We start from the raw sequence: 12127 nt of genomic DNA, 5'->3' as shown, positions 1-12127 counted from the left end.
TACTAGATAAATCACCCAATTGAGTAATAAACTACAACTATGTTACGAGGTGGTACGTTTATTAGCTTATCTCCTGATCACGGTCCTGACTGTAACCAGCCTTTGCTCAGGTAATTACCATTCACTAACCCCGACTAATAATAAAGAAATCCCTGCATCTCTTACCCTGCTGACCTCATGGCAGTCTCTTAGGGTTGGACGAGAGACTTCTCTAGACTCCAGCTGACTTTCCCAGCGAGTCTTAGTCTCAGAGATAGGATTGGTACTCTGCAGCAACCAGGGGCACAGAACTCCGTGCAGGGAGCTGAACTACCATACTTCCTTCGGATACACAGTTCACCAGATGGCCTTATCAGGTGCTCCTCTCTTCTTGTGACTTCCACCTCCTTCTAAGGATACCGACCAACTCGTCTGTATTTGTTCTGCCCTTTCCAGCACCTCTCCGTCAGGTGACTGCAGGAACCCGGTCTCTGGTCATCTTCAGCTCACTGCCTGGCACAAAGGGTCAGTTGTTCTTGACCCTCAAGTTGTTACATTGGTATGCAGTTTCTGTTTCTCTCCCAGCCTGCTGGAGCCATCTCTCACGCCCTTCTAGCTTAATCCGGGAGATAGAAGGGGGACCGATTTGCCCCCGCATGTCCTTGATGTATATGCCTGCCAGTGAATTTCCAGAGAGCTGATTTGGCTAAATCACTGCTGTGCAGGTCATAGGATTATACAGGCCCGGGCCAGCAAGGTGAGACACACAGGGAAAATAGCCCTACAAGAGGACAGATAGACAGTGGCATACCGAGGGCGGGGCAGTGGAGGCGGACCACCCCAGGTGCAGCTTGTGAGGGGTGCTGCCTTGGATGTCTTCCTCTCTCCCCCCCCCCCCCCCCCGACTGGTGCGGTGCTGCCGTCTTCCCCCTCCCCCCCCCCCCGGTGCAGTGCTGTATGGGTGTCCTTCCCCCTCACCCCGTCCCCCGACTAGTGCGGTATCGCTCTCCCCCTCCGCTCCTGCACGTCTTTCAACTTCGAGGCTTCTGGCAGCAGCATCACCAATGTAAGTGCTACCTTCTGCCTGCCCCAGAAGCACCCTCTGTACAACTTCCCGCATAGCCCCCCTCCTGATCTTTCTCTTTCATGTTTCAGTAGCTGCTTGCACTCTGCCCTTGCTTATGATTTTTGTCTGCTGGTTGAAGTAAGAAAAATAAAGAATCTTGCTGAATTTGACAGCTGGTTGTGTGAGACATTTTGGGGTAAGCTGTCCCCATCGCAGAGGTGGCGTGAAGAGGTTAAACCTCACAGTGAGTGTATGGTGGGCTGGTAAGGAAGGCCGATATGCAAATGGCATATAATGAATCATACAAAAGAGAAACCATTTAAATGTTCCTGAATGTCATATCGAGCTGCAACGACATGAAATGACTTATACAATAAACCAGTTCAATATTCTAAATGTTTTAGAAGCTGCAATGGCCTATAGGGTCTCACCGGAGAGAAAAATGGTTTAAAACAAATGTATAAAGGGACCATTTTACTGAAGTGCAGAAAGCCTATTGCAGGCTCGCTGCGTGGCAATTCGGAAGTACCGCTGGTCTGTAAGGTGTGTTAAGCCACTGATCTGCAGAGCTTCTACCGCTCCTGAGGTCTTTTTCCTCCATTACCACAGATAAAGTGTGTTGATTCGGGTTCAAAGTAGGGTAATAATTAAGGTGTTTCTCACTCTGGTTTGTGTTTGGTTATTCCTAGTTTTTTTGTGGGGACTTTTCATCATCTTGTTGTGTAATTGTCACATGTGACATAAACCATTGAAATGTTCTAAATATGAAAACTCTTTCAAAAGAAAAGCTGAACGGAAATGACATGATCTTACTCACACAGCATTTGGAGGCAGCCACAGGGAAGGTTTTTATTCTTATTTGTAATTTTACCATTCAAAGTAGAGAAATATCCAAGAATAATTCAAAAATTAGAAAAATAATAATAAAGGAAAAGATACATAGGCTTAGTCCACATCTAGGAAAGTGCAGTAGGCTAACGAGGAAGCTGGAGACTCAAGAGGGAAATGGAAACACTGGAAAGCAGAGCAGGTGATGCAAATATATTCCTCTATCACTCCGAAACCTCAAAAACCATTACATTTCAGGAATTGATTAGCAAGTACCGGTTTATCAGAAAGAAACAATTCTCCAAAAGGCATTTACGGGGAAATTTAAGGAAAAAAGTTGCTTCTGCCTGGAGACATCAGGAAACAAATAAATTTTGGTGACCACATAAAGGTACATATTTTTTTGAGAAATATAATTTAAGAATATTGGGGGGGGGGGGGGGGGGGGGGTCAATTTTAGAGGAAAATTTAACCAGAAGAGTAACTCTTTTTTGCTATCAAATCCTGTGACGACTCCAAAAATTGAGATAAATCAGGACTAGACAGTACTTGGTCCATTTCACCCTCTCCTCTTATCTGGATTGAGCTTCTTTGAACATAAAATATACCCTCGACAGTTAGAACAGCTGCATGAGGATACCCAACAAAACCCTAACCCTAACCTCTACACCTCTACCCAGGAAAGCTAGACTGCCCCAACTTGACATTTCGTTCTTTAGATTGTAAGCTCCTTTGAGCAGGGACCGTCCTTCTTTGTTTATTTTGTACAGCGCTGCGTAACCCTAGTAGCGCTCTAGAAATGTTAAGTAGTAGTAGTAGTACATTTTCAGAAGCTGTAAAGAAGCCAGATAATGTCACTAGAAAATTTAAGTGTCTTAAGGGGCCCTTTTACTAAACTGCAGTAAAAGGGGGCCTGCGCTAGCGTCAGTGCATATTTTTTATGCTTGCAGAATCCCTCATTTTACCTTAGCCCCAAAATGAAATGGCCGTGCAATAAGAATTTAGGTGGCAGTAAGGGTTCCGTCACTAAGTCAGCGGTAACGCCCTGTAGAAATATTTTTCCAATATTTCCGCTAGCGCTGGAAATGCTGTGTGTTCAGGGTGGAACTGCCACCGGTGGTAATTCCAGATTGCCGCACGGCAACCCTTTAATTAAAAGGACCCCTGAGATTTTATTTTCCAGAGCTTCCAGGTGTGAATGAATCGGCCAACTGCGCTTAACAGCAGAAGCTGCAGTGGATTGCAAGGTAACAACCAGGGGCGTAGCCCATCCAATTTCAGCTCTGACCCACCCACTGCCCACCCACTTTTCCTCCAAGCCCGCGCCAGCACCAGCTCCCATTGCCGGCCACTGCTGCTTTTCCTATTGAGCAGCAGGGCCGGCGCTACAAAAAGAAGAAGCGCTAACGACAAAAAAAGTTGAAAAAAAAGCGCGGCACCTCCGCAGGCAGCCTTGAGGCATTGGCTGCTGGCTCTGCAGGCTCCTCCCGTCTCTTAGGTCACTGCCCCAGCACTTTACCCTGTGTGACAAATGCATCTGATTAGTGTGACTAAATTTTGCTGGGGGAGGGGGGGTAGAGAGAAACTTTTGTGCCCACCCACTTTGGGTTCAGGCCCACCCAAAATTGGCAGTCTGGCTACGCCACTGGTAACAACAGTTTGTTCAGTCTTTCGAAATGCTGTTTCAACTTTTATAAGTCTCTGATCCATCTCTTTCGTTTTAACCAAACGTTCTTGAGAGAATTTACACAATGAAGGAGTAGTTCCTTGTATCGCTTGTTCAATCCTCTTTACAACTTGCCAACTATCTTGAAGCTAAACCACTCCTTTCTTAGTAGAGAATGGCACAGAGACAAAGTTTGTCCCCGTCCCCACAGATTCTGTCTCTGTCCCCGTCCCGTCCCCATGGGCTCTGTTCTCATCTGTAGAAGCCTCGAACACTTATGATTTATATTTAAATCTTTTTATTAAAGTATAAAAAGGAACAAGATGCTGTGCAACTGTTGTTTATAAATCACCAATAGAAAACAATAAGAAAAACAAGCAACTTGTCTTCTCAGGAGATGTGCTGGTAGCAGGATGTACAGGATCCCCCATGCAAATTTTGCTAGTTGTCCCTGACCCCAGGGGTTCTGTCCCCATCCTCGCCCCTTCCCCATGAGGTTTACTGGCCTGTAGTTTTTAGCATATTCTCTGTCACCACTTTTGTGAAGAGGGCTCACAGCCATTCTTCTCCAATCTCACAGAACTTCCCCACAATCTTTAAGAGGACCCACTAGAACCTCTCTGAGCTCCCTCAATATCCTGGGATGGGTCCAGACCCATGGCTTTGTCCACCTTTAGATTTTCAAGTTCATAAACACTCTCTTCCAAGAATATAAGCAGTGGATTTTCCCAAGTCAATCTTAATAATGGCTTATGGACATTTATTTTAGGAAGATATCCAAACATTTTTTAAACCCTGCTAACTGCTTCCTGCCACATTCTCTGGGAATAAATTCCAGAGTTTAATTACACGTTGAGTGAAGGTAATCAATAGAAATAAAATAAAACATAGAAAAGAAAATAAGATGATACCTTTTTTATTGGACTAAAGGTATCATCTTATTTTCTTTTCTATGTTTTATTTTATTTCTATTGATTACCTTTAAAAGTGGACTAAAACAGCTACCACATCACTCTACGTTGAGTGAAGAAATATTTTCTCTGATTTGTTTAAAATTTACTACTTTGTAGCTTCATCGCTTGCCCCCTAGTCCTAGTATTTTTGGAAAGAGTAAGCAATCGATTCACATCTACCCGTTCAGCTCCACTCATTATTTTATAGACCTCTATCATATCTCCCCTCAGCCGTCTTTTCTCCAAGCTGAAGAGTCCTAGCCGCTTTAGCCTTTCTTCATAGGGAAGTCGTCCCATCCCCTTTATTATTTTTGTCGTCCTTTTCTGTACCTTTTCTAAATCCGCCATTACTTTTTTTTAATAGCAATATAATTTACAAGTGATAAAATAACTTGCCAGAAATACAGAGAAAGTAATACACAAGAATTATTTCAATCAGGTAATTCTATATTCTTCCTGAGACCACTAAATAGGGAGAGTGAAACAAGACAAGAAGATCAATTAAACAACACTAAACAAAGAAAAAACTTGGTATTAACCTGATTATCCCCAGTTATTATTCGTCTAAATCATTATTCCACATTGATCGTCTGGTTGGCTCCGTCAAAGCCAAAACGGTGTATAGTCAATTCATTTAGTTGAAAACGTACTTATTGTCCAATGTTAGTAGAAATAATACATCTGATTCCTTTCTTTCTCTTTTAAAACCAATCAGTGATGGCTGTATACAAACATCTATATACAAGAAACCCACAGACAGATGCAGCTACCTCCACAACTCCAGCTTCCATCCTTCACATACAAAAAGATCCATCATTTACAGCCAAGCCACAAGATACCACCGTATCTGCTCTGACCCAGGGGACAGAGGCAGACACCTTAAAAGCCTGAGTGCATCCTTCAAACAGAAAGGCTACAACCCCAAAATAATCTCCAAGAATATTGCCTCCTCCCTCAAAACACCCAGGGAGAATCTGCTACAGTACAAAAAGAAAAAATCCACAGACAGAATCCCGCTTGTAGTGACATACAATCCAGAGCTGGAAAAACTGAGGAAAATCATAAGAGATCTACAATCTATACTCCAGGAGGATGAATTACTGAAAGAGATATTCCCATCCCCACCAGTACTGGCCTTCCGACAGCCACCCAACTTAAAACACAAGCTAATCAGAAGTAAACTTCCATCACAGACTGAAAAGGAACAGAAGGGCACACTTCCCTGTAATTTATCCAGTTGCAAACTATGCCAAAATATTTCACAGGACCCCACAGTTACCCACAAAGGAAAGATATTCAACATAAAGGGATCTTTCACTTGCTCATCTTCCAATGTGGTATATATCATTCAGTGTAAAAAATGTAACGAAGGATGCTATATTGGAGAAACAGGCCAGATGCTTAAGACAAGATTCAATTTACATAGACATCATATGAACAATACAGCCAGTAGGGCCCCCACCCCGGTGGGACAGCACTTCACAGAACCAGGACACTGTACCAGTGATTTCACAGTGAGAATACTGAAAGGTAACTTTAAAACCATACAAGAACGTAAGACCTTTGAAGTCAGAATGATTGAATATTTTAACACCCAACAGAAAGGACTTAACAAGGATCTGGGGTTCCTAGCCCATTATAAACCATAAAGCTGTATGTCTCTGTTGATCACCCCACCCCTCACCTATCCACACCCATCCTGTTAGAATATCAATGATATGCTTTGATGTCCCCATGCATACCTCCTACCCACCCCATCCTCCCACCCTGTCAGACTGTCATAGTAATGCTTGAATGTTTTCACTTATATACACTGTCAGCTAGCACATTTGCTTATTTCCGATCTGAGGAAGAAGGGCAACCTTCGAAAGCTAATCAAGAAATGTATTAAGTTATGTCCAATAAAAAAGGTATCATCTTATTTTCTTTTCCATGTTTTATTTTGTTTGATTTCTATTGATAACCTTAAGAGTGGACTAACACGGCTACCACACTCCTCTTTTAAAACCAGAAATTGTTTAACAATGCAAACACTTAAGTCTCAATTCAAATCCCACTGATTAAGGCAATCCCAGTTTTCACAGGCTTCACTCCTTTTGAATTAATATTACTAAATAATCATTTATATTACTAAGAGGAATAATTTAAAGAGGCATTTTTGCTGCGGGCAGTCTCCTGCCCTGTAATGCTTCCTGCTCTGTACCGTCTGCAGCAGACAGTCCGCTTTTAATGAAATAAGCCCTGCTCATATCTGCTCCAGAGTGTCTTTTCTGAGAGGCACAGCGCTGCCAGATGAAAGGAATTCACAGGGGCGCTGTTGGGTGAGCCATTCCTAAAGAGAGCTGAAATGTTAAACAAGGGCCAGGAGCATTCCTTGGCATCTGGTTAACTGCCTGGCTTCTTTCCCCCCAAAGCACTGCACGTTTTTAGAGCACAGATAATGGGGCAGAGTGTTTAGCAAGGGTTAGTTAAGTCGCACATTGCTGAAATTTTATCCATGAGACAGACTCGTCTTGCTAAACGTTTCTATGGGGGACACTGACTGCCAACATACACAGGCTCAGGGGACCGAGCAGAAAGGCTAGGGTAGAGCCACACGCAGATGCCTGAGCACATGGCATCTGCCGTGAGTATAATACAATGCCATGCAGAAAGTGGCAGCAGCCAAAAAAGCAAATAGGAAGCTAGGAATTATTAGGAAAGGCAGAGTGAATAAGACTGAAAACATTATAATGCATTTGTATCACTCTATAGTGCGTCCGTACCTTGAGTATTGCGTTCCGTTCCGGTCGCCATATCTCAAAAAAGATATAGCGGAATTAGAAAAGGTTCAAAGAAGAGTGACCAAAATGATAAAGGGGATGGAACTCCTTTCGTATGAGGAAAGGCTAAAGAGGTTAGGGCTCTTCAGCTTGGAAAAGAGACGGATGAGGGGAGATATGATTGAGGTCTACAAAACCCTGCGTGCTGTTGAATGAGTAGAAGTAAATCGATTTTTTACTCATTCCAAAAGTACAAAGACTAGGGAACACTCGTGGAAGTTACAGGGAAATACTTTTAAAACAAATGGGAGGAAATATTTTTTCACTCAACGAATAGTGAAGCGATAAAAAAGGCATTAAAACATTCTAATTTTTGTTTTCCACTCCTTTCCTTATAATTCCTAACATCCTATTTGCTTTCTTAGCCACCGCTGAACATTGAGCAGAGGGTTTCAACATATCATCAATATGAACCTTGCATGACGTAGCTATAGTATGATTTCCTCTTTCTCAAAAATGTATCACTTTGCACTTGCTCACATTAAGCATCATCTGCTGTCTTCAAATCTAAGCTAAAAGCCCACCTTTTGATGCAGTTTTTAACTCCTAACCCTTGTTCACTTGTTCAGAACCCTTATTTTATCATCCTCACTTTAATATTCCCTTATCTCTTGTTTGTCCTGTTTGTCTGTCCTAATTAGATTGTAAGCTCTGTTCAAGTGTACAGCGCTGCGTACGTCTAGTAGCGCTTTAGAAATGATAAGTAGTAGTATCCATAAGGTTTCCACTGAGTGATGTGTTTCCAACATCGCTGGTTGTCTGGCCATAGGATCTGATATAGACTTGGGCCTAAGGTATCTGTAACCAAGTATGGTCCATCCCACTTTGGTGTGCCAAAGGGGAGGTTTGGTCTAGGAGCATGACCTTTTTCCCCACTTTGAGTGGTCATAAATCAGAATCTTTGGCCTGCACCTCCTGCAGATAATCCCTAGACTTTTCTGTGTTTGCCAGCACAGTGGACTGGATTTCTTTTAGGTGTTCTCGCAGGGATTTCATCCACTCATTTGCAAGAACTACAGTCTTATCCTCCGGGAGAAAAGGGTGTAGCAGGTTTTCCTAACGAGGCATTGGACGGAGGTAAATCAACAATTTAACCCCTCAGAGCACAGCAGGGGAAGCTTAGCCTCTCCAAGCCTCTTATACCAGGCACCTATGAGTGGAGAGATACTGAGGAGCTGCAGAGTGAATGCACTTATAGGTCAATAAGAGGAGTTTGAACTGTATGCGGAAACGGATAGGAAGCCAGTGAAGTGACTTGAGGAGAGGGCTAATATGAGCATAATGACACTGGCGGAATATTAGTCGTGCAGCAGAATTTTGAACAGATTGAAGAGGAGAGAGATGGCTAAGTGGGAGACCTGTGAGAAGCAAGTTGCAATAGTCTAAGCGAGAGGTGATAAGAATGTGGATGAGGGTTCTGGTAGTGTGCTGAGAAAGGAAAGGGCGAATTTTGGTGATATTATAGTGAAAGAAACGACAGGTTTTAGCAGTCTGCTGAATATGTGCAGAGAAGGAGAGGGAGGAGTCGAAGATGACCCCAAGGTCACGAGCTGATGAGACAGGAAGGATGAGATTGTTATCCACAGAAATAGAGAATGGGGGAGGAGGAGAGGTTGGTTTAGGGGGAAAGATGAGAAGCTCAGTCTTGGTCATGTTTAGTTTCAGATGGCACCGAGACATCCAGGCAGCAATGTCAAACAGGCAGGCTGATACTTTGGCCTGGATTTCTTCTGAAATTTCTGGTGTGGAGAGGTAGATTTGGGAGTCATCAGCGTAACAATGATACTGAAAACCATGGGATGAGATCAGAGTGGTTACCAGTTTCTGTTCTCAGATTCCACCTGAATACAGCACAGACGACTGATTCCGGAATACAGCACAGAAGGCAGCCCTCCGAACAAAAAGATGCTTGAAGAGTGGTAACTATAGTAGTCACTCATGATAATAATACTTAGTAAACATTAGTAAACATTATTTCTGTTGAGGTGTTATATAAGTAAGTTTATAAGTAAGTAGATTAGTTATTATACTGTAATAATCAGGGTGCTTCTTGTATGGCATGTTTTCTGCTTAGTGTGGTATGTGTTCTCCTTTACTCAAGTCTCATTACAGGAACTATCGTCCGAATATGCACAATTGGTTGGGCCAATTCCACAGATAGGGTATGTCGCTATCAAGAATTACCCCCACCATTCCCTGAAGGAAAAGACCTGGTTATCCTGAGTTTCTGTTCGGCGCAAGACAGACCAGTCTACTATTCTCTAAACATCACGCATGTGAAGTGGACTCCACCAATTTCTAGGTCCCTACAAAGAACACAAGAATTGATTGCACCCCCAGAGAAATACTTTCTAGGCCCTCCTGCCTTGATTCTGTACAATATTTCCTGCCAGGATAAAGGGACTTGGCAGATCACTTATACGTAGATTCAAAGTAATCAACGGCACATTATTGAGACTTCTTTCTTTTTTGATGTACTTTGTTTACCTACCACCCATCCTCCCACCTCCCCTACCACTCCAGCTCCTCCTAGTCTGTACCTCTCAGATATTAATTTGTTCCAGGAGGGGAAACCATTTCAGATTAAATACGATGCACCCCAAAGAAAACAAACAGTTCCAAACAGGCAGGTTTTTTTTTGTTACATTTGTACCCTGCGCTTTCCCACTCGTGGCAGGCTCAATGCGGCTTACATGGGGCAATGGAGGGTTAAGTGACTTGTCCAGAGTCACAAGGAGCTGCCTGTGCCTGAAGTGGGAATCGAGCTCAGTTCCTCAGCAACATTCCATGTAGAAGTCGGCCCTTGCAGATCACCAATGTGGCCGCGCAGGTTTCTGCTTCTGTGAGTCTGACGTCCTGCACCAGACTCACAGAAACAGAAGCCTGCGCAGCCTTCTACATGGAATGTTGCTAGTGGAATAGCAACATTCCATGTAGAATCGCCAATCTTAGCAACATTCCATGTAGAATCTCCAATAGTATCTATTTTATTTTTGTTACATTTGTACCCTGCGCTTTCCCACTCATGGCAGGCTCTATGCGGCTTACATGGGGCAATGGAGGGTTAAGTGACTTGTCCAGAGTCACAAGGAGCTGCCTGTGCCTGAATTGGGAATCAAACTCAGTTCTCCAGGACCAAAGTCCACCACCCTAACCACTAGGCCACTCCTCCACTTGAACAAAGCCTCAGCAGTTCAGAGACAGAGAGCTCCAAGGGGTCCCCTCCCTCTTCTGGCCAGCCCTATCTCCTGGCTTTCTCCCACTTGACCCCCGTCACTTCCTGCCTCCTCCACGATAGCCACTGCCTTCCCTTGTTTACCAAGACCCCGCACCAAGCGATTACCTGCTGTCTGAACCTTTTATCTTTGGATCTTGCCAGAGCTGCAATCTCCATCCGCTCCTCTTGCCTCACTTCTTCCTCCTTTTCTTCCCCCTTCCATTCCATGGGCTCCTCGCCCCACCCATTCCCCAGCTGATCCTCCTCCCCCTGATTAGCTGTGCTTAGAGGCTCCCCCTCCATTCCTGGCCTCCCCTCCGTGTCTTGGGTTTCACCTTTACCTGCCTTTCCCTTGGGCTCCACTAGGGGCTGCTGGGATAGGAAGTCTTTGATTCTGTTGTAAGACTTCCTCAAGGACTGATGGGAATCATAGTTTTTACCCTGCCTCCAGCCCTCTGGGGAAAATGATCTATGCCTTCTCCTGACATGTGGGACTCCCTGAGCTAAGAATCTGGGTTGTCCCTTTGGGCCTTATCTTCTCCTCCGCTGGTACCCCCCTCTCTGTTCCCTTATCCCCTTCTTCACATACCCCCCCCTTAAGCGCTCACCACTTCCTTGACCCCTTTCCTCCGGACCAGGTTCCTCCATCCGTGACAAAAGCATCCAAATTTCCCAATCGCCTACCCGGGTGATGCTCCACCGAGTAACGAAAGGGCTGTAGTGCCAGGTACCACCGCATTAAATGGGCATTGCTATTTTTCATTTGGCTAAGACACTTCAGGGGTGCATGGTCAGTTACTAGTTTAAATTCCCTCCCCTCTAAATAGACATCCAACGCCTGTTTCTTCTTCCATCCCCAGCTCACCTGGTGCGGTTACTACTCTTCAGCATGTCAGTGAGGGGGTGGACAGGGTGGAAAAGTGGGGAATGAACCTTCGACAATACCCAATAAGTGGCCGCACCTCCCCTTGACCCACCCTATAGCCTAGGTACTTTGCCTGATGCTGGGCAAAGTGACACTTTTGGGGGTTCAGCATTAACCTGGCTTCCCTAAAGGACCTCAGGACCGCCCGGACCCCAGTCCTTACTGTGAATTATCACGTCATCCATGTAGGCTGCGGCGTAGGTTTGATGGGGTCTTAGCACCCGGTCCAGCAGGCGCTGGCAACTAGCCGCCGCCGAGTTTAATCCGAAAGGTAATCGGGTAAACTGGTAGAGCCCTAGGGGAGTACTGAAGGCCATTTTAGGGTGAGCCTCCTTCGAAAGGGGTATTTGCCAGTACCCCTTGGTTAAATCCAGGGTGGTGAGGAAACGGGCCGAACCCAGCCTATCCAGTAGCTCATCAATATGAGGTATAGGATAGGCATCAGTCCTGGAGATAGTGTTAAGCTGCCGGAAGTCGATACAGAACCTCCAGGAACCATCAGCCTTAGGCACCAACACCACTGGACTGGACCAAGGGCTATTAGACTCCTCAATCAGCCCGAACCCCAGCATTTCCTGCACTTGCCTACAGACCTCCTCTCTTCTGCGGGGACAACCTATAAGGCCTCTGCCTAATCACCCTCCCCTCCTCTGTTATAATTTCATGCTCTA

General features: G+C 44.7%; 1 protein-coding gene across 1 annotated transcript in view; it reads left to right on the top strand.

Moving 5' to 3' along the window:
* Nucleotides 1-12127, top strand: part of LOC115462238 (oocyte zinc finger protein XlCOF6-like) — a 47371-nt gene that overhangs the window by 29791 nt on the left and 5453 nt on the right. The window lies entirely within an intron of this gene.

The sequence above is a fragment of the Microcaecilia unicolor genome, chromosome 2 (assembly GCF_901765095.1).
Source record: "Microcaecilia unicolor chromosome 2, aMicUni1.1, whole genome shotgun sequence".
Taxonomy (NCBI): Eukaryota; Metazoa; Chordata; class Amphibia; order Gymnophiona; family Siphonopidae; genus Microcaecilia; species Microcaecilia unicolor.
This window is presented reverse-complemented; position numbering and strand designations above follow the sequence as displayed.